The sequence below is a fragment of the Natrix helvetica genome, assembly GCF_964273705.1.
Source record: "Natrix helvetica genome assembly, chromosome: 2".
Taxonomy (NCBI): Eukaryota; Metazoa; Chordata; class Lepidosauria; order Squamata; family Natricidae; genus Natrix; species Natrix helvetica.
The window spans coordinates 151327949-151350847 of NC_138552.1; the positions used below are offsets into that span (position 1 = coordinate 151327949).

General features: G+C 40.3%; 1 long non-coding RNA gene across 1 annotated transcript in view; it reads left to right on the forward strand.

The window, feature by feature from the left end:
• LOC309387258 overlaps positions 1–12807 on the forward strand; it is a 33391-nt gene extending 20584 nt beyond the window's left edge. The window contains exons 5-7 of the long non-coding RNA XR_014174568.1: positions 3883–4016; positions 6728–6872; positions 10693–12807. This is a non-coding gene — a long non-coding RNA (uncharacterized lncRNA). The remainder of the gene's footprint in view (positions 1–3882; positions 4017–6727; positions 6873–10692) is intronic.
• Positions 12808–22899: the final 10092 nt, after the last annotated feature.

A 22899-nucleotide genomic window follows, 5' to 3' on the forward strand; every position in this document is an offset into this window, starting at 1 on the left:
AGGAATGTACAAACTTTTAATTATTATAAAACACCCAACATGCTCTCTTAGGATTGTAAAGTATGTCCAGTGTTCAAAACTGCAAAAGTCTTTCCAAATTATACACAATTACCAACATGCCTGATAATGATGGAAATCTGATGGAAAGATCAATTTGAAAAGTGAGTGTTAAATCCGATGGAAAGCAAACAGACTTCAATAATAAAAACCTCATTTTTATTATTAAAATAATAATAAAATGAGGTTTATTATTGAAATAATAAAAATGTGATTTTTATTACATAGGTTTTTATTATTGAAATTAATTACTTTCCTTCAGGTTTAATACTTTTTTTTTAAACCAGTCATTCATATATATTTTGTTAAATATCTGAAAGGTGATCCAGATTTTGGGGGAGTGGGAGTAACATTTGAAATGAGCATCAATGTTTTTCTTAGTAGCCAATGGTTCTCACCTGGCTACTCTCCTGCAAATCCCATTTTTACCATGCTTTCCTGATGGTAACCTGTCTTGAATCAAAGTAAGCAAGACTTGAGATTTTTTGTGACATTTTTGAGAAAATTGAATTTGTTGTGTGTTTGGTGTGATTTTCACATTGTACCAGTTTGGTCTAGTCATTAAAACACCAGACTAGAAAGCAAGAGATTATGAATTCTAGTACTTCCTTAGCCATGGAAGCCAATGGGTAACTTGAGCCAGCCCAACTCACCTGTTATTATTGTGGTAAAAAGAGGAGGAAGAGGAAATCTTAGATACATTTGCCAGTTTGAGAGATTTATAAAAACAAAGGCAGGATACAAATAAATACCATAAATAAAATAAAATAATCCCTTTTTTTGAGTGAGACATGACAGATTTATGTAATTTCTATGGCGACAGTTTCACTATGATAAAGGGAGCTAACGTTTGTGAGTTAGAAAGGTTGAACCAAAATACTCCTGATTGTATAATGAGCTATACACTGGTCCCAATTACCTTTTCAATTGAATGATGAGGATTATTGCTTTTTTTTTTACTGGTATGCCATATGTTGCAAGACTTTGTTTATGAAAGTGTTAAACTACCATTGTGTTAGCTAATAAAATGTTAGCATCACAAAATCATGCTATTTGACATTTCATCTGATTGGATGGATCATTCAAGAGTACTAAGATGTACCAGGGATTCAACAGGAAGTTCTCCAGCTGGACAGACGGGGGGAATGTGAGCTCTGAAGAGCCTCACATGAACCTTGTCTGACAAACCAACTCCAGGGATCCTTTTTTGGATCAGAACCCCCCTAGTGGGGGGGCTGAAGAAGGGGCAGCATCTCATCAGACCCAGGAGGAGGCAACAGGTCCCTTGCAGGTTGGAGATTTGCCCTCTGAATCAGAGTAGGGGCAGCAGCATGGCAACATGGCTGCACAAGAAACTGGCTTCCAGCCAAAGCAACTGAACAGGAGAGTGAGATCGAGATGAAAGACCAGTAAGAAAATTCATTTAACCTACAGTCATAAATCAAAACTTGGAAAAGGCAAAGAATCTTGAGAGTACAAATAATATTAATAGACAGATCTGGATTTTGGCAAAAGGAAAGAAAGAAGGGGAAATGGAGGGTTGAAACACTAACTCCCCAAAAAAGCCATTTGCTTGAAACAATTCGGACAGAAAGAGAGAAAGCAGAGGAGTGACAAACCCATTCAAATACAAACTCTAAATTTGGTTTTGGATTTGAAATAGAAACTAAACATTCCAAAGGAATTATTTCGTCCAAATGTCTTCCAACTAATATATCTGTCAGGCCTGTAGTTATGTTCTTTTTAGGATCTTTGGCCTGCCACACTTTCTTATAATTTTCTATGCTGTTTCATTAGTGTAGTAGTTGGGAGGGGGGAATAGAAAGGAGTAGGATTGTGGAATGTATGTTGACATTCTTTTATAGAAGCCAAGGTCATCTTTTGTCTCCGCACCTCGACACCTGACCGAAACCAGAGGGGTGTAGATGCCAGCGTGGAAGATGATGATTGGAACATGTGATGGATTTGTGGGTGTGGGGATAGATCATGAACTTTCAACTGGGTGGAATTCCAGGATGCAAATCAGAGTTGGAATTTTTCCATAGAGGTGCTAACTTGCCTGTAGAATAAATTGGACCTTTAAGGATGTTTTGCCTTGGACAATTATTTATTTCTGCATGGTATTTAGAACCCTAACAATATCTTAAGCAACTCCAATTAATGAGAGGTGGAATGCAACAAGGGAGAAAGATTAAGAAAAAAGCACTATTTTCTCACTGACAACTAATAACCTAATCTTGCCTGTGCAGGAAGTTTTAATTAACCAACTGCCATAAATCAGAACTTGGAAAAGCAGGAGGCGAAAGAAACATACCCGAGTTTGGTTGTATGCAAGTGTGTTCCAATCAATATATTTTGAGCAACTGTAACCAATGAGAGGTGGAAAGTAGCAAGGGAAAAAATAATAACAAAATCAGAACTGAGAAAATGCAAAGTTTTTTTCTTCTTTTTTTCTGCAAAAGATCAAGATGGCTCCAGCTTCTCTTCCATTTTCACATTAGTTGAATTAGCTAAATTTAAGGTGGACCAGAACTTTGAAATAAGATCTGTATAACTAACTGCAATTTTTGAACTGGACATTAAGGAAGAACAAAAGATTAAGATGGCTCCCGTCGCTCTTCTCCACAGCAACTGAATTAGATAAATTTAAGGTGGACCAGAACTCTGAACTAAAAACTGTATAATTAACTATAACTTTGGAACTGGACATTATGGAAAGGGGGGAATTTGAAGAACTACGTGAAATTATTTTTTAAAAAATCATTAAAATCAAGCCTAAATAGAATTCTAAATTCAGAGAAGCAGGTATTTAAAGAAGAAGGGAAGAAAGAAGGGGGGGAGGGATAATGAAGAAACAGTGGGAAATAAAAAGCACACCAAAAAATTCACTGAGTTTGGCAGTGGTATAGAGAAAATTGAAAAGGGGGGATATGTCCCAACAAAAGGAAATAAATAGCAGACAAAAGATTGAGGTTGACAGTGGCATCAGGAAAATTGAAGAAGGAGGTTACGCCCCAACAAAGAGGAATATAAAAAATTTGTTTGACAGTGGTTTGGGAAAAATTGAAGAGGGTGGATGTGTGAAAACAAAGAAAAGGGAGAAGGCAGGAATAGAGAAGTGGGACAAAAGACTTACTAGGAGAAAATCAGACAACTATAAATTGTCATATGGGAAAATACAAAGTTGAGATAACGGGTTTACTCCTAAATATGACAATAAAATTAAGTTGCTAACTGATTGATTATGATCATGGAAAGTTAATAAAGGTTAAAATGAAATATGGACAAATATGAAATTGATATGAGGAGATTGTAAAGCAGGTGTTTGTGATTCACTTTTATACACGATAATTAAACAGTTGCTAATTGATTGAATATAACAATAGAACAACAATTAAGCATGGGTCAAAATATACGAAACATGGACATATATAGAACTTCTAAGATGATGAACAAAGTGAGATGTGTACCGTTTTTATACCTACTATTTGTATTCTATAATAATAGATTAAGGGAATTGTAATGAATATTCAACAGTAAGGATTGCTATTTATAGACAATTAAGGGTAATCTAAACTAAGATATGGATAAATGGAGAAGGAGCATGAAATATACTTACAATGGGAAACTCTTGAGATTTAAAGACAGAATCACAAGATAGGGGGCATGTAAGGATGCATAATTATATAAATATAATGATGAGAATAGCTGGGAATTGTAACCACGTCTACATCTCGGCCAAAAATAGGCTCGGGGGGTGGGGTGGGGTGTTTAAAAGCACAATGACTATATATGTATACTTTTCTGTTCTCTTTTTTTTTAAAGGAGGAAGATATGTGTCAAAATTAAATATGTATATTGAAAAGGAATTATAAATACCATCAACATAAAATGGAGCTCGCCCAGAGGCTGAAATACACCAAGTAAATGAGATGAAGAGTCTGAAGTAGAGGAGAGAGGTAAGGGAAGAAGAGAGGGATAGGAGAGGGGGAGGGGGAGGGGACAAAGGAGGAATGGAAAGGGGAGAGAGGAGAAGGAGAGAGGAAGGGGAAGTAGAGAAGGGAAGGATGACAGAGGGAAGAAAGGAGGTAGGGAGGGGGAGGAGAGAGGGAGAAGAAAATGATGGATAAGGTACAAATATGGTGTATAGAGAGCAGAAGAGCCAATAATTGTTTTTGGGAGTTGATGGCAAGATGAAATTGTGTCAACATTTAATAATGCAATACGATGTTGGCTATGTAATAGTATACATGTGGTTATATGTTATGAAAATGAAAAAATAAAAACTTTATATAAAAAAGAGTACTAAAATGTACTCTGAGGGATCAGAGCAAAGGCCAATATAATCCAACATCCCTTTCATATGCTTTGTATATCCAAACACTGTAGTTATGAGGGGCCCAGAAGAACAAAAAGGCTGCAACCACCTTTGATCTCTGTCATTCTTTTGATAACTGAGTGCCACTTAATCAGGAATAAATTTTATTTTGATCTCATTTAGCAGTGGCCCAAGTTGTCACTGTGAAGTGGGTCTTTGATGCCTCCTTCCTCCGCTTTGCACATTCCTTCTCCTTTTCATCAAGGCACTATGGGATTGGGGAAGGAAATTGCTTCTCTTATCAATTAGCGCATAAATGGAATGCCTCTAACGATATACTTCCAATGATGTACTCTGAAAAAAAGAACTCTGAGCAAGACTTTTCGCCTTGGTGGGAGCTCCGGTGAGCCGCACAGGCCACTTTTTTACAGTCAACGTTGCCTCCGTTAGGAAAGCAATCCAGGTACTTTCCCAGAACATCTGTCCATCCATTTTGGTACTTTACTCAGAGGAGATTGCAAAATGAGTAGTCTGTGAGTATGATTTGCAACATTCTTTGACTGAGACATAGACATAGGTGATTGGCAGCTTTGGAAGCACAAACAGATAACCAAATCTCCAGAATGGTCAATCATACCAATAGCTAACTTTGAGAATTCTTCATTAAATGTGTGGAACTCTCCTGGCTGGAGAGATTCACCAACTGCTTTCCTCTTGCAGTAGATAGTGTAACTGTGTAGAATCTATGTGTGGCATACAACGCTCTTAACGGTAGGTGTGGGAGAATGTGTAGTCGACAATCCTTCTGTATCTGCCACCTGAGGAAAAGGTCTCTCTTTCTGCCAAACAGGAAGATAATCTTGTTCCAAAATAAACAAGTATGCATTTAGTCAAAGATTGACAAAGAAGAACTTTGTCAATCTTTGCTCCCATCATGAGTTGCAAGTATCTTTGTATATTTACAGATAATCAGGCATCTTTTCCCACAAAGCATTCTATTAAAAAAAAAAAAGAACAATGCCAAAGAGGAATATTCAGTGTTGATAATTATTCATGGAAATAATTTTCTCTGCAGACAAATCAGCTTGTTTTCAAAAAGCAGTTTTTGTTGCTCTCCTGCTATTAAACCTATCTGCATTCTCACCACACATTTATATATTTATAAGAGATAATAATAGGGATCCATCAACTTCCATTCTTTAAGTTAACTGTTCTCAGTCTAAATCGTTTAGTGTCATCCAAGTTCAACACTATTGTGTTCTACTATATAATTTACTATACTTTGAGTGAACATTTGCTAAATATTATTGCAGCTAGCTATTGTAACTTTCTTAATTTCTAGAGAACATTGTGCTGTTGATAAGTTCATGGATAAATTATATGTTCTCATTCTTATTCATACTTCTGGGATCTAGAGTTTGCATAAACAGAACAAAGGATAGCAACTATACAACTTCCCATCTTGATGGGAAGCTCCACCATAAGTCATATTTATTTTAAAACATTTTGAGTCTTGTATTAATCCAAATAATTTTTGGATTAAGTGCAAATATATAACGGAGAAATACATGTTCTAAGGTAAATATGACCACATACTAAAATAATAAAAATTGAGAAAAATGAGGGGCTTCCAAGGAAGAAATGGTGATGATCACTGTGGCAGAATGAAGAGCTGTTGAGTATGAAAACTAGCTCATCATATTTGCTCTCCAGACAAGGAGAAGACCTGAGATTGCCCTCAAGTGCTTTAAAGGTTACTCCTTTTGAGAGGCTGCAGTCTTTGGTGGGTTTAGAGCTCTGGGAGATGAGGAAACAGCCACCTTGCTCAAAATACAGTCAGTACCTTTAAAAGGACATTAGGTTTGCATGTTTCCTTTTCTAATCACTGTTTGAAATGGCTTGTTAATTGTTTTTCAGCTAATAAGCTTTGATTTGATAAATTGGAACACTTGAGTGTGTATTCTTCAGTCCTCAGCAAAAAAAAAAATTAAGGATAAGGTTAGAATGCAAAACATTTTTTTAAATAAACAGCAAAAGGGGGAAAGAAATAATCCTTCCCATGGGAAAATGCTTTTGTTTTGAATTCTTAAAAAAAAAACATGATAGGATGGGACTTTGAAGGTTGGACACTAGACAGAATCAGAAGGAACTAAAGATTAAAATAAAAGAAGACTTAAACTTACAGCTACAGAATGAAGCAAAACACTTTAACATTGGACATATTTAAAAGTATTTTTGAATAATGAATTCAGAAGTTAATTTTAAGAATGTCAGTATTTAAAAATTCCATCAAATATGAATTAGGAAGAAAATCTTACATCTTGATATACCTTTGTATTCCTTTTCTTCCAGAGTTCTGACTCATATCCCCGAAAGACAAAAGAAAGACTCTTCCTGAATATGGAAGAGTTGGGGAAAATCTCTTCCTCTCTATGTAAGCAGCCCAGGTCACACTCAAGGCCATGGGAAATAGTTGTTAGTCTGGTGCACTGTGAAGGTAAGCTGGTTCCACAATACCACCTTCAATTGTACCACTATAATCAGCCCAGAGGTGGCATTCAGCAGGTTCTGACCAGGTACGGAGAACCAGTAGTGGAAATTTTGAGTAGTTCAGAGAACCGTTAAAAACCACCTGTGACTGGCGCCATCCCCATCTATTCTGTGCATCCTGAGTCCCAGCTGATCAGGGGGGAATGGGGATTTTGCAGTAACCTTCCCCTGGAGTGGGGAAGGAATGGAGATTTTACAGTATCCTTCCCCTGCCATGCCCACCAAGCCACACCCACAGAACCGGTAGTAAAAAGTTTTGAATCCCACCACTGCTTCAGCCATTTTGCCTCCATGCTTTGGTATCACAATTTATGGGTACTGGTGGAACATAAATAGGCCACTGGAGGCCGTATGTGACCTATGATTTGCTCATCCTTGCCCTGCAGCCATCAAAATAGCAAAGGTTTCAATAAAAGACTTTTTAGTATCCCGGTGCATTGTATTGTGCTTTGCATGTTGGCATTTCAGAAAACAGTTCCCAAAGAGAACTTTAAAACATTTGGTTAACACAATTGAAATCAACAGAAGGGGGGGGGGAGTAAATAAAAAGCAATACATTTGGGAAATGTTATAAATAATACTTATGTAGGGTCTTTAGTGCTCTCTGACCTTGACTGTTTTCTTGCAGGCATTTCATTACCCAACTAGGTAATATCATCAGTGCTAGAAGGGAGACGGGTTTGCTTTCTGTTTATATATTAGTGCTTTGCACTATCAATGTTGGTGGGAGTGTTCTTTGGCTTAACAACTATGGCATAAAAGTTACTAGATAACTGCCTTACTTAGCAATGGAAATTCTGGTCTCAATTGTAGTCGTAAGTCAAGGACTTACCGTAGCATATCATGTCCTTAACTTACAACATAGCATCATATAGTATTTTACTGACTCAGTTTCTGAATCATATTTCACAAACAAATTGTGCCTAAACAAATGTTGAGAGTTATAACATTTTCAAATTCATTTAATTTTCTCAATAATCCCCCTTGTTTCCATAATTCTTTTTTTCATTGTGTTGCTTATTGAGAAGTGTCAATTTAATACATAAGAACATCCATGCAGTATGATTTTAAAAAAAGATGCAATTACAGTACTGCAAAATATTGCCAGATTCTACCTTCTCTGCAGCATGCTAGTTTGGTAGAAGGCAGTTAATAAGAATTGTAGAGTAGTCATAAGGGATCAGTTGCACAAAATCTGGAATCTGGGTGAACTGACTGTATATACTGATTTATTGGTAGAATTCACTTGCAGATAGAAAATTTAATGTCGATCTAGATCACACATGCCTAGTCACAAGTGTGCCAAACTATAGTGCTATCAAAAGAATGTCATGCATACAGTGATATTGTCACCCAAGTGACACCATTGCTGTATGTACTTGCATCCCAACATTTGACACAAATAAGTTCAGTCATGGCCATTTGCCTATTCTCTGTGGCTCCATGCAGACTTCTGTCTCCAGCACTTTCAGGTCTATTATAAACACAGGGGAATCTACATTGAGCCTAGTGGCTAGGAATTTAGGAAGTTTACACTTCTGGGGGTGCTGAAATGGGAAAGGCAGCTCTAGGGCCTCACAGAGGGGCTGCTGTTTCTGACAACACTGAGGATCAAAACAGAGGCGGTAAAGCCTCAAATGCCTGGAATACGTTCTTTGTCAAGGCTCTTCAAATTAAAATCTGATTATGAAAACATTTGTTTAAAATATGCAGTGCAAGTTGGGTTTGCACTGTCAAACAAATCACTGGATTCGCTAAAAGCATTGTAGGAATTTGAAAAAACAAACAGCCCTTATCGTATTTATCAATGTTTTTTTTTTAAAAAAAGACTGATTTGCCCAAATGAGAAACTCTTTACGTTATGTCAAAAAGAATGCCAAGTTAAAGTTATGCGTAAAAAGAGTAAAGTCTTTTTCAAATCAAGCTTGACTTCTGGTGACTTTGTCGGCACAGCCATGCAGTTTTCTTAACAACAGGACTGAAACGACTTGCCAAGGCTTTCTTGGGGGATGTTTTTCAACTTTCAACTAGCCTACTGACACTCTGGTATTTCCTAGAGATTTCCCATTCAAACACTAGCCAGGCACAACCCTACTTACCGTAGTTTCCAGGCCTAGAAAAGGTACTCGTGGCTACTGAGATTATGCCTTAAGGGGGGAAAAATCAACTTAAGACAAAACTCAGTTTTTCATTCTGTACGAAGTCCTTTGACACTCAGGATTGTTCCATAGGGGCAGGTATTCAGTTGTTGTTCGGCAATAAATGTAGCAGAGAATTACTGAACCATAAAAGAGGTAGGCAGGAAAACAAGATTTTGTAACCTGGCAACAATGCAAGGTTTCTGCAAGATAAGAAGAAGAAAAAAGATAATTGGGGAGACATTTTTGGAAACAAAATTGGCCGTTGACTATATAGCTAAAGAAAAAAACACTCTAGGAGGGCTACAGTCATTAAAGGAATGAAAGAAGGTTTGCAATCAAGTTTTTCAAATGCTAAATGCAGATACAGCTTTTTATGTATTACAGATAGATCGTACTTTCTCTGCTCCAAAACAGATGTTTCAGAAAGCTTCTACAAACACCCACCCACACATTATTGTATACTTGGAGTTAGGAGAAGGAAAATCACACACACTAGACCCATCCCGTATGTTGACATTGGATATTAGTATAAACAGGTCTGGTGCCATACAATCACTGTTATGTTTTAAATCAATGTAGCAGTATCGTGTGCCTCTAGAACTGAGAGTTAAAACAGTTTTACAACAGCATACAAATCTGATTTTAGGGCATGTGTGAAATAGCAATGTATCATTGCTCTCGGTAGTGTGAAGATGATAGAAGCTGCATTCTCACACATGCTTAACTTGGATTCTGAATTAACCCATTTTCTGGATTCAAACAATATATCAAAGCATAAGCTAGCCAAACATTATTGGGTTTGTACAACACAGTAAGTATATATATAAAAAAACTAACTTTAAGTTAACAGTGACCAAGCTTATGACTGTTGTCTGCAGATCAAGCGTATGACTGTTGACTGTTGAATTTTTAAACAAAATATTGTGAAAAATGTGTCACTGGAAGATAAGCTCTTCCACATTTTTATGGTATTTTGGTTTAAAAGTTCAAGGGGCTGCTTAATGGGGATGGGCTTATACATGAGTATATAAGGGAAATATAGGTACTTATTTCCATGTTTACTTTGTGAGGATGCACATCCATGGCTAAGCCAAATCCAGTTTTTGTGGTGCATTTTGACATCTAGAATTCTGGGCTTATCCACAAGTAAGTAGATTATATTAGGCAAATATACATGCTAGGTGTATTTATCTGATGTGCATGTTATTTGAATGCAACTGAACTGTTGGGGATCCTGCTATATGTTGCTTTGATTTCATGACAAAAATAATCTACTGCCTCACTTAAAATTTCATAATAAATATTAAAGGGGATTTAAATAATATAAAGCATTGTTTCATCTTATTTGTACCAAAGAAGATTTGGATATTCATTGCGTTAATGTCCTAACTTTGCTCTATCCATATGGCTAAGGTGCAAAGCTGACATCACTAGAAATTTGTATTTCTTTCAAATGCTGTTTGTTTTACCCTTTGCCAGAAAGACTCCACCATTGAAAACTTGTTTAAAACTAAATCAATACAACTTTTGAAATTCTAAATTATTATGGCTGGGCATGCTCTGAATATAACACAGAAGCAGCACTTCTAATGAAATCACCCATGTTTCTTTTTTCTTTCTTTTCAGATTTCCATATGTGTCTGAAAAAAAGAGGTGACTTCTTTACGGCGATGACTTATTAAAGTGATAATAGCATCTTGTCAGATTTGTTTGAAAAGTGATAGGCTGCTTTAATCAACAGCAGCATTGGGACTCATAGAAAGTTCAAAGTATGTTCTCCAAGTCAGTTTGGAAACATGCCTCCCCCTGATAAATATGTATAATAAATTTTCTTTTAAAAAAGTACTTTCTATGTATCATGTTACGTATGTGTAAATTTTATTGGAAAAAAATAGCAATTATTTTCCATTTTCCATGATATGCTGTGTGTCAATATTTCTTCCCTGCAACTTATACCCAGTAGAATGTAAACACTATTGGGATAGCTCAACATTGCTTTCATCTATATAAATAAAAATGTAATGTTTGTTTGTTCAAAATCTCAAATCTCCAAAAGTTCTTCACCGATTGCTTTGAAATTTTGACACAACGTTGCATTCGAATACGCGATGTTTTTATATATGTATATTATATAGATGTCACACCTGTGACAGGTAAAAACATGATTTTCTCCCCTCTTCTCCCGCCGGGCCTTTGCTGTCTGAGGCAGGGTGGTGCCTGCGCCATCCCTCGGCCGCCTCCCCCTGCCCTTAAGCCAGCCTCCCCCCGCCCAGCTCAGCAGAGCTCCAGAGGAGGAGGAGGAGGAGCATCTCCTCAGCCTGGCCGGCTGCGCGCGCTCTCCATCCCCCCTCACAGCGAGTCAGCTACGGCCTCGCCAAGGTGGCTCTGATGGGGGGCAGGGGTGGTGTCAGCCTGAGGTGCAGTGGGGCTGGGGCTGCAGCGGCGACAACATCTCTGGATGGGGTCGCAGCTGGCGGGTGCTGCCTCGCGTCCTTCCTCCTCCTCCTCCTCCTGCTCCTCAGGGGACGCTGGACGCCTCCTTGTCGCTGCCACTGAGGAAAGCTGGGTCGGGGGCAGCGGCCACCTTCTCCTCCTCCCCTCCTCAGCCCGGCTGGGCTGGCACCTGAGGGAGGTGTCATCATCGTCGGTGGCAGCGTCGGGCCTTCCGCCAGCCCCAATGCAGCAGCAACCACAGCAGACTGACTCAGCGGCGGAGGCGTGGGAGAGGAAGAAGATGGCGCAGCCTGCAATGCTGCCTTGGTGGGCCGGCAGCAGCAGCAGCAGCTTGGAGGACTTCCCGCCTGACCTGCTGGCCCAGCCAATGCCGCCTCCCCCGGCCTCCAATGCCGCCTCCATCTCGTTCTCCTCCTGCCCTCCTGGGGCATCTCCGCCGCAGAGCCTGGTGCTGCTCTCGCAGGGAGGAGGAGGCATCGGGGTTCCGGCAGGCGCCCAGTTGAAGAAGAGCGACTTCCAGATCACCAGCATGACCCCAGCGCAGATCTCGGCCAGCCTCAGCTCCAACAATGACATCGCCGAAGACACGGAGAGCTACGACGACCGAGGACTTCTCTTCCTCCAAGATCCTGGACGTCTCGCTCTCCTGGGCCACCAATTTGGGGGAGCCCGAGCGCAGCTCCTCCGAGGAGACGCTCAACAACTTCTATGAGGCCGACAGCCCCGACGCTGTCTCCCCCAACCAGCCTCGCTCGGCCCAGCAGTCCCGAGGCCTGACCAACAGCAGCACCCACCTGTCACCCCACTATGCCCACGGGAGACACCCCCAGCCTCCCTCCCACGCTGGGGTCTGGAGGGGCCCCATCCAGCCTGTCGTTCTGGAGGCTGCCCATCGCGGGGAGCTTGGAGGGCACCAGGCCGGGGCTTGGGGGGGGGCGTCCTCCATGGCGGCTCTTGCAGGGGCCACCGTGGCTCACTTCCATGCATCTGCCTGGGGAGCTGTGGCTAGTGCAGCAGGTGGCAGGGCCCGCCAGGTGGGCAAGACCCTCACAAATCTTGCCGCTGCTGGTAACGGCATGGCCCTGCCTGGAGGGAACCAACCTTGGAATGTTTCTTTCTTCGCATGCTTTTTGTAAATGTGCCCGGTCCAACGTCTTTCCAGCAATTGAAAATTGTTTCTCACATGGACAATTATATGTTGCATGTTCTAGAGTTGGCAAACCAGACAATCTCTATATTTGCACAGACAATGGAACAACAAAAAATATTGTATACCAACAAGCATTGTGAAATTAAACATATTAGAAACTTGCGTTTTCTCTTTTCTTTCTTTTCCATTTAACTAGACTAGGCCACAGCAATGCGTGGCCGGGTACAGCTAGTAATTAATAAGAAAGAACATTAATTTATGTTGAAATGATTTATTTCCTGGATATATGAATAGAGAGAAACTGCTCTCCAGTTTATAGATGACGTTTTACACAAAAAGCAAACTAGTTGTCCATTTAAAAAAAAATCCAAAATTCCTATTAGGGTGATTGTTTTCATCACTCTGTAGTTTATGAAATGACTATAATTATTCCTAATTCATTTCTAATAAAGGCTTTCAACCCTTTTTGGAAATTTTAGTTTTTGGTGTTATTTTGAATAAACAACAATAATTTTCTTCTGAAATATACATTTCTTGCTATTTTATATAAACTGTAATCGACTGTAGATCCATCGGACTGCATGGATATATAACAATGCAATCAATTTTGCTTTTAAAATCTGGTGGTAACTTTTCCCACTCATATCAAGTATCCCAAAATAGTCCAAATACACAAGATTTTTTTCTTTTTTTACCCATACATACTCTCAGTCTTCAGACATCATAATTGCACCCTGTCCAGTTCCTTACAACCAGTTCAGGAATTGCCAGTAATAGAGAAATTCAATCAATTCCCACACCCCATTCAAACCTGCATTTCTATCATTTTTCCAGTTAACCAGTATATAACTCTATCTTTCTGTTTAAATGTTTATAAACTGAATTGCAATGTGACTTTAATAAAACACAGCTATTCTTCACTTTCCGCCAGGAAGAAGATAAAGTTAAATTACAATGTTTTATTCCTTTTTACAACAAATATTTAACCCCAAGGCAAGATTTATAAGAGGCTGGAAATAAGGATACATTGCGTTTAAGTAAACCATCACTTTTCTTTCCCTAAATTATTCTCAAAAGTTTAATAGTTCTGAAGCATTGTTTGAACATAGATCAACAGAAGTGGAATTAAAAGCATTTATTCTAGCCATATATTATCCATCAGTATATTCCCCCACAAGGCTCTTTTATTAACTCTCCTTTACAAACAACAGTTAAAACAATATTATCTGCTATTTCATTCTCACTTACTGATGTCTTCTAGTTTCACTAACTGGATATTAGTGATACCTTATCCATCTGTATTATTATTTTAATCTCTTCAGCTCATTCTCTGCTACAGTTTCCCAGGTGACCTTTGACCTGATACTCTTTCAGAATGACTTGTCAGTGTTGTAAAAGTAAAAGGTAGATAGCAATACTCACAAAGCATGCAGGATAAAAGTAGAACATTTCAAATGAATCTCTTTGGGTGTTGTATTTATATATGTATAATATAGGTAAATTACATCTATTTACCTATCTCTTTATAAGAAAAAATAGATAACAGCAGTTGCTATTCCAAGGTCTCATAGTGTAAAAAGGCATGGAAGAGAAAGAGAGAAAATGTGCCAAAACAAGTTTCAGTTATTAGTCTTTTGGGTTTGTACACTGAATTATAGCACCCACACAATAATCTTTCTAAGTGCTGGACTGTGGACCAGCACTGGACTGTGTCATGCCAGAAACCGGGCTGCACAAACAAGCAAAGCTCATCTGAAAGATGCAGGCAACATGCGAAATTACGGCCCCTCGGGTCCGCGGAAAAACCTTTCTCAACAGAAACAATCCCTGGTGTCCAAAAGGTTGGGCGTTCTAAAGAGCAGTGGTTTTAGAGGAGGCATGTAACAGAAAGGGTCTCTCTTCCCCCTCCCTGCAATTCAGGCATAAAGGAAAATTAGCAAACTCATTTATGGAAACAGAAGAATTGATAAAGCAATTGGAGCTAGATAAGAAAATTATGTGTCAACAATGAGGCCTCTGGGCCATGGGAAGGGGGAGGTGTCGGCGCCCTACAGCCCTACAGCAATCCTTCCCTGATTTGGGTAAAGATAAAGGGATCCAAAATGGTGGCCATTTACGTTTGGGAAAAGTGCTAAGTGTGAAAGAGAGAGAGGGCACAGTGATATGACTACTAACTGACTTCTTGCTGATCATGTGCTAAGAAAGCAACCAATGTTTTACAAGTTAGCTCGTCTCCCTAGGCCAGTGGTGGGCAACCTTTTTTTTCAACTGAGCCAAATCTCGCCAAAACCACGATTGAAATTTATTTTGAGAGCCACATTTTTAAAACCGAAAATACATAGGATGGTACACTGTTTTTAGTTTCAATAAGTTTTTATTGAGAATATTCTGCATGCAAGTATCCACATAGGTTGGGAGGATACAAATAACACAACTAATAAAACAAAAACTTTAGAACGATATTATTTATCGATAGCGTTAAATTCCGTAAAATTTGCCTTACAATGTAGAGAAAATTACATCCTGACAATGACTGACAAAGTCACAACCACTAATGTGAACATTGGCCTTGCATTTCCTTGGATAGTTTGAGTAAGTCAGGTTTGTATGTTGTTGTTTTTAATTTCATCTCTCTCTCCCACTTTCTTTCTTTTTTTCTTTTTCTTTCTCTCTCTCTCTCTGGCTCTTTGTCTCTCTCTCCCTCCCTCTCTCTCTCCCTCTGTCATTTTCTCTGGGTGTCTATCTGTCTCTCTCTCTCTCTCTCTGTATCTCTGTCTCTCTCTCCTCCTTCCCCCATCTCTGTCACTGTGTGTGTGTGTGTGTCTGTCTGTCTCTCACTCACTCTGTGTGTGTGTGTGTCTGTCTCTGTCTCTCCCTCTGTCTCTCTCCCCTCCCTTCCTCTCTCTCTGTCACTCTGTGTATGTGGGTGTGTCTGTTTCTCACTCATTCACTTAATCACTCACTCTGTGTGTGTGTCTCTCTCTGTCTGTCTATCTTTCTCTCCCTCCCTCCCCCTCTCTGTCTGTGTGTGTGTGTGTGTGTCTGTCTGTCAGTCTCTGATTCCCTCCCTCACTCCCTCTCTCTGTTCCTCTCTCTGTCTGTCTGTCTCACTCACACACACACACACACACACACACACACACACTGTGGTCACCTTGTTGAGTGTTCCAATCACATTTGAAACACTCAACAACTGGCCTGCATTTATGGTATTTTGCAGCATTCTGCAGTCATAGGACCAAAATATATGCTTTTAACCATATATTTTGGTCCTATGACTGCAGAATGCTGCAAAATACCATAAATGCAGGCCAGTTGTTGAGTGTTTCAAATGTGATTGGAACACTCAACAAGGTGACCACAGTGTGTGTGTGTGTGTGAGTGAGACAGACAGACAGAGAGAGAGAGGAACAGAGAGAGGGAGTGAGAGAGGGAATCAGAGAGAGACTGACAGAGTCTGACAGAATCAGAGAGGTACTTTTAACTACCTGGCAGTGGCGTTTTGCCTTGGGGGGCTCCTCAGAACATCCCAAGACTTCGGAGGGAAGCTTACAGCCCGGAGCAGGAGCAAAGCCCCTTTCCCAACTGGCCCTTCCTCCCTCGGAACGCTTCAGAGGGAAACTTCTGCAAAAGCCCGGGCGAGTGACAACAAGTTCCCGCCGTTACGAAGTCTCCGAGGCTGTAATTTTCTGAGCTGTGCGCGCGCGCCTGTTTTCCACGGCGTAGAGCAGCGGCGAGATTCTGCGCAGCGAGTGATGATTCCGGGGGCCATCCGGGAAGATGAGGAACGCAAGGGGGGACCCTGCCCCACCACTGATGGCCTCCGGAATCATCGCTCGCCGCTGCTCCACGCCATGGAAAACAGGCGTGCGCGCACAGCTCAGAAAATTACAGCCTCGGAGACTTCGTAATGGCGGGAACTTGTTGTCACTCACCCAGGCTTTTGCAGAAGCTTCCCTCCGAAGCGTTCCAAGGGAGGAAGGGCCAGTTGGGAAAGGGGCTTTGCTCCTGCTCCGGGCTGTAATTGCGCCTATGTTTTCCACGGCGTGGAGCAGCAGCGAGCTCTGCGCGGCCAGCGATGATTCCGGAGGCCATCAGTGTGGGGCAGGCCATCAGGCCATCAGTGGGGGGCAGGGTCCCCCCTCGCGTTCCTCGTCTTCCCGGATGGCCCCCGGAGTCATCGCTGGCCGCGCAGAGCCTCGCCGCTCCTCCACGCCGTGGAAAACATAGACGCAATTACAGAGGCTAGCTGCAGAGTCCTGACTTTTGGGGCGGCCGCCCGAGAGGAGGGAGGGGAGCGGGCGCCCGGCACACAGAAGAGCCGCATTAAAGGGTGTAAAGAGCCGCATGTGGTTCGCGAGCCGCGGCTTGCCGACCACTGGCCTAAAGCAAGCCTGTGAGGTAGTTGGGCTGAGAGTGACTGGCTCTAAGACGCCCAATTGGCATTCATGCCTAAGGCGCGTCTAGAACTCTCAGTCTCCTGGTTTCTAGGCCAGCACCTTAACCTAAAGAATGGAAGATCTACAGTATCTTACAGTGTAACTGGGAAATGCTAACAGCACTCACATATGATTACACCCACCCACATCTGAGGTTCAACCAGGATTGTTCAGTTTACCTATTGGCAAAATAAAAATTTGATGACTAGGGTACATACATTAAACTTTTGAAACTAGGGGAAAAAACATGAACAGGGAGATTACTTTATAAATGTAAGAACAGATTTCAAAGGAACAGAGGAAGGGAAATAGGAAGGGATGGGGAAGAAACAATAGGAATGAGAGTTGGAGAAAGGATAATGATAGATACCAAAATATTAAAGCACACTTTTTAGGTTGATCAAAAATACATAATCATGTACAGGGGTGGGATTGAAAAATTGTAGCAACCAGTTCTCTGCCCAGTTGCTGGGTGGGCGTGACCATGGGGGCGTGGCCTAGTCAGCTTCCTGCACCATGGCAGGAGGGGCGTTTTGACTCTTCCCCAGGCTCCGGAGGCTTTCCTCAAGCCTCCGGGACAGTGAAAACAGCCTCTCCCAGGCCCATTTCTGGACTTCCAGTACATCTGGTAGGCCCATTTTTCACCCTCCCAGAGCCTCCGCACAGGCCCTGCACTTACCTTGCATCCAAAACAGGCCGTGTGGAGACTTCTGGGAGGGGAGGGATGAGCAGGGTCAGCCAGTCTTGCAACGACCAGTTCAGTGAACCAGATTAAAATTAAAATCTGGTTCGCCCTAACTGTCCGAACCAGCTGAATCCCAATCCTGATCATGTATATAAAGATGTACTGACAGATTTTTATGCATTAATAGTTAGATTGTTTTTCCTCTGATCAAAAGGTGGTCTTTCTTAAGAAAATTGTGGGAATTAGGACTTCTTAGTTGACTCTAGACACAAAGCAGGATCCAATTCAACCTGTAATTGCATGATTGCTACCAGTAATCATCTGAATAATCTCTAGGTTCTTATGCTAACTATGGTTTATGGGAGGAAGCCCATTTTCTGAATCCAAATGACGTACAAACCACACATTTGGATCATAGAGCAAATTAGGCAAAAATATGACGGATTTGATTGTGGTTCAGTGTCTGTTGTGAACTCAACAAATCTGAATGCCTACAAATAAACAGAATTCCTCTCCCGTATGTTTTGAAACAAGGTCAGATCGTGAGAGCGCTGCTTAACCAGGAACACTTTCAGAGAAGCCAGAGGTCTAATTTGTGGACAAAGAGACGTTTGTAACTGAATTTACCGAATCACAGGGACAGAACTCTTGAATAGTGTGGGCTGGCTGTGTCTAGACATCCTTGCATTTTCCCAGGATAAGTTAAGTGAGGGGCCTTGTGGAAAATTAAAAGATAGCTAAATTTAGCCAGCAAGTGGCGTTCAGAGTACCAAGCCAAAAAAAGGGGGGAATCTTCCTAGAATAGGTCTTAATTCATGGGCACGTAAAACATAGATTTATCTTGATCTGTTGTGTATGGCTATAGATCAAGATCTACCTATTGGGTCTAAATTCCTCATCAGTAAAAGAAATACATCTGTACAGGTGTGTAATACTGTACATATAGTTTTTTTAATAACTCGATTGGGCGTAGGAACTTGTTACCATCTTGTTTTTTCTTTCTTTTTCAAAGGATGGCACCCAAGTAGTCTTATGTTCTGAATGAAAAACTGAAAATATGACATTATGCATGATGTAGTTTTATGGCAATGAATTAGCATTTTATTAAGTCATTTATTTATGTATTTGCCCGTCTGGGAAAAAAAATCTCTGGATAGTTTCAGATATAACCTCCAAGGAAAAGGTGAAGTTCCTTCTGAGTAAAGTTCAAATCCCGATTGCATAAAAATGTCCACATTACCAATAAAGGAGAATATTTGTAGCTCGGGGTTAAACTCTGAGGTCTTTGATGCCCTCTGAGCTTGGTTGTTTTCTTGCAGACATTTCATTATCCAACTAAGTAACACCATTAGTCCACTGATGTCTGCAAGGAAACAAGCAAGCTCAGAGAGCATCAAGGGTCCCACAATGTCCATGGTTTTATTTGTCTTACTTCCAAATTTAGCCTACAATCCTCCTATTTCCTGATGCTCTTGTCTCCAAATATTAATGATGTTGCTATTTAGCTTTGCCCAGTAACTTTACTCTAAAAGTCATTTGAGTGTTCACCACACAAAGTATTTATCAGACCCATTTACACTCCACTTATTTGACAGTGTTCTGAGGATGGCCAGAATGATAGAAAACCACAACCAGTTTACAACCATTTAATGAAGGCTTCTAGGTCTGTTTGAGACACCATTTGTCTCAAACTGTGTAGGGTCTTCTGTTTGAGAAGAGAGTTGGACTAGAAGACTTCCAAGGTCCCTTCCAGCTCTGGTTGATTGATTGACTGGTGTACAATCACTCAGAAGTTGGCTTCATTTTCTTCAGTGGGACATATTTGGGCATTTGACAGCAATCTTGGGGAAGTAAAATTTTTCAGCTTATTTGTGTTTTATACTGAAGTTGCTATATCTTAAACAGAGTATTCTGAAACACTTGGAAATTACTCAACTGTACTTGACTTTGCTCACATAAAAATGGCATATGTTGAGAATTAGAGCAGAAAAATAATATTTCCTAGTATTTGGAAGAAATTTCAGAGGTCAACTAATCTTCAACTATATTGATGCAACATATAAACAAAGTTTCCTGTCTTTCAAAGATTATGCAATATATCTGCCTTATTCCAGTTCTTTGGTTTATTTCATAAAAAGAAATAGATTACGGTATATTTTGTAATGCCCGAGTGCATTAATTTTGACATTCTTTTAAAGGCCTTCCTTCCTCTAATTTACCTCTTTCTATTCATGCCTCAAATTTCTTATCAGCAGTGCACTTTTTCCAATCTTCATGAATGCAAGTCACTGCTTGAAAAGGGACTTATAACTGTTTTTCCCTCCCACTCACATACAATGTTTTTCCATAAATACAGTTTCTTCATTACTATAGAAACCATTGTCTCGCCAGGCTAAGCAAATCTGACTATTAAAATTATCTATTTGTCAAGCTCATTCCGATAAGCCATGTTGCTTATTCAAGTAAAGAAAAAAAATTACATTGGACTATACATTTATATCAGGGGTGGGTTTCTGCCGGGGTTATGGCCGGTTCAGTGCACACACAATTTGTGCGTGCTCCGTGTGCGTGTGCAGTTGCCTGTAAATAGGTAAAAATGTCAAAAAAAAACCAAAACCCAACATGCCACGGCGACCGGGGAACTGATTCAGGGCCGTGGTGAGCCTGCCACCCTTATTGGTTTGGCGACCGAAGTTGCAATTGCCAGTACTGGTTTGCCCGAACCAGTGCAAACCGGTAGCAACCCACCTCTGATTTGTATATAAAATTCCATAAACTGTCAGTTTATCAGTATTTTAACCCTTAGGACCTCTTTATATATGACATTTTATGTTCTTTATGTTCTTTAAAGATACATTTTTGAGGGGGGGGAAGATTCCCAGCTGACTATAGGTTACAGATAGATAGATGATAGATAAATAGATGATAGATAGATAGATAGATAGATAGATAGATAGATAGATAGATAGATAATAGATAGATGGATAGATAGATGATAGATAGATAGATAGATAGATAGATAGATAGATAGATAGATAGATAGATAGACAGACAGACAGACAGACAGACAGATAGATAGATAGATATGCTTGACTACTATAATATAGTCCACATGGTCTATGCTTGAAAAGATTCCAGAAGGTGTAATTGGCGCAAAATTTAGCAACAGGCCTGCTAATCAATGTAAGGCATAGTGATTGTGAATGAAAGGATCAAAGTATAAACACCATATGATGCCTGTATGAAAAAAGCTGCACCGGATATCCTCTGCTCACCAGCTACAGTCTGATACAAAGTGTTGGCATAACCTTTCATACCCTAAATGGGTTAGAACTTGACTATGGCCACCTCTTCCATTAGACACCCATCCACTTGTTAAGATCTGCTTTCGTGGAGATGCTTGTCCAAAGCACATTTTCCCACATGGGGACAGGGTTGCTTTCAAAAGCCGGTGCTAGGAGTGTGCATTACAGTTTGCCAAAGTCCCAACCCTGAGTGAGTAATAGATTTTCAGTTAACTGGATTGAGAAAAATCAGTGGTAACTTGCTGCATTCCAACTCTAGATTTTTATCAAGGGCTACTCCTATAGATTTCTCTGGATCTCAGGCATATATGAAAGAGCAGCGCTGCCTATTAAAAATAAAAGTTGCTGTCATACCATTTTTAATTAAAATGGGGAAGAGATGGCAAGGGAGCATTTGATTCAGTGATTTGAGGGTGAGAGACATTTTGAATTGTTCTATTTTCTCTACCTCATTGTTATCCATCTCACCTCCTGAGTGGTTTAAAAGCTATTTTTAACTGAACTGGTCCAGTGGTGGGATTCAATTTTTTTTTAGTACCGGTTCCGTGAGTGTGGCTTGGTGGGTGTGGCTTGGTGGGCGTGGCAGAGGAAGGATACTACAAAATCCCCATTCCCTCCCGATCAGCTGGGACTTGGGAGGCAGAGAATAGATGGGGGCGGGGCCAGTCAGAGATGATATTTACCGGTTCTCCGAACTACTCAAAATCTCCTGTACCGATTCTTCAGAACTGGTCTGAATCTGCTGCATACCATCTCTGAACTGGTCCAGTGGACGTAAAGGAGACAAAAGCCTCTCTTGGACATTCAAGAAGAATTAGGGAAAGTCCTTTCCTTTGCAGGAAATTCCCTCAAATTTGTCTGAAGAGGTAGCCCCAACGACATGAAATCACATCACAGTTCACCTGTAACAACGTTTTGAATGGAGCTATGAAACTCAGACACTCATGCATTGATTCTATATAATGATTCATTTTTCATTTTTTCATTTATTTATGGTGAGTCAGGTTTTTTTTTTTACTTTAGGGATTGCCTGCAGTTTTCTTGATAAAGTTTTTCAGAAGTAGCTTGTCCTTGCCTTGATCCTGAAAGGGAGTGCCTGGCCCAAGGTCATCCAGCTGGCTGTGTGCCTAAGGTGGGATGAAACAGCCTCCAGTTTCTAGCCTGATGTCTTAACCACTGCACCAAACTGGCTTTCTTAATTATTCATGCTATTATAAATACCTGGTGTGTCTGCAATTTAATAGTATTTGGTTGTGGAGTGGAATTGCATGTTTTCCCATAGTAAGGAAGGAGTCCAATACACAGTTTTCCTCAAATTTGTCTGGCTTTCAAAACTGACTTGGACTATCCGGACTAGATCAACTTATTTGGGGGGATCAGATAACGTGTACACTCTATTCGTGAAGTTTAATAATAAATTTCAAGAGTTTGCTCAAAGTCATCTTAGTCATATTCTTGTTCTCTTCTTGAAGAGGCTTCTTGTCTGTCTACTGATGTGTTATTTCCCTTATTTTTTTTCAAAACATGGTAATAAGGGAAATGTCTACATGTTGGCATACGTTCAAATATTTAACATAAGTGCAAAGATTTAGCCATGTCCATGTGCCCAAGTTATTTATGTTGGTCTGGTCCCAAGAATTGGATGATATAACTGAATTCCATTGAGGAAAATAATAAATTTTAGCTCCTCTTTGTACAAGCATGGAATATTTTTTCTGGAGAAAACATATCTATATTGTGTAAAACAATATAAAATTCAAGAGTCATACTGCATGGAAGGTAAGCAATTGCAATCTTTTA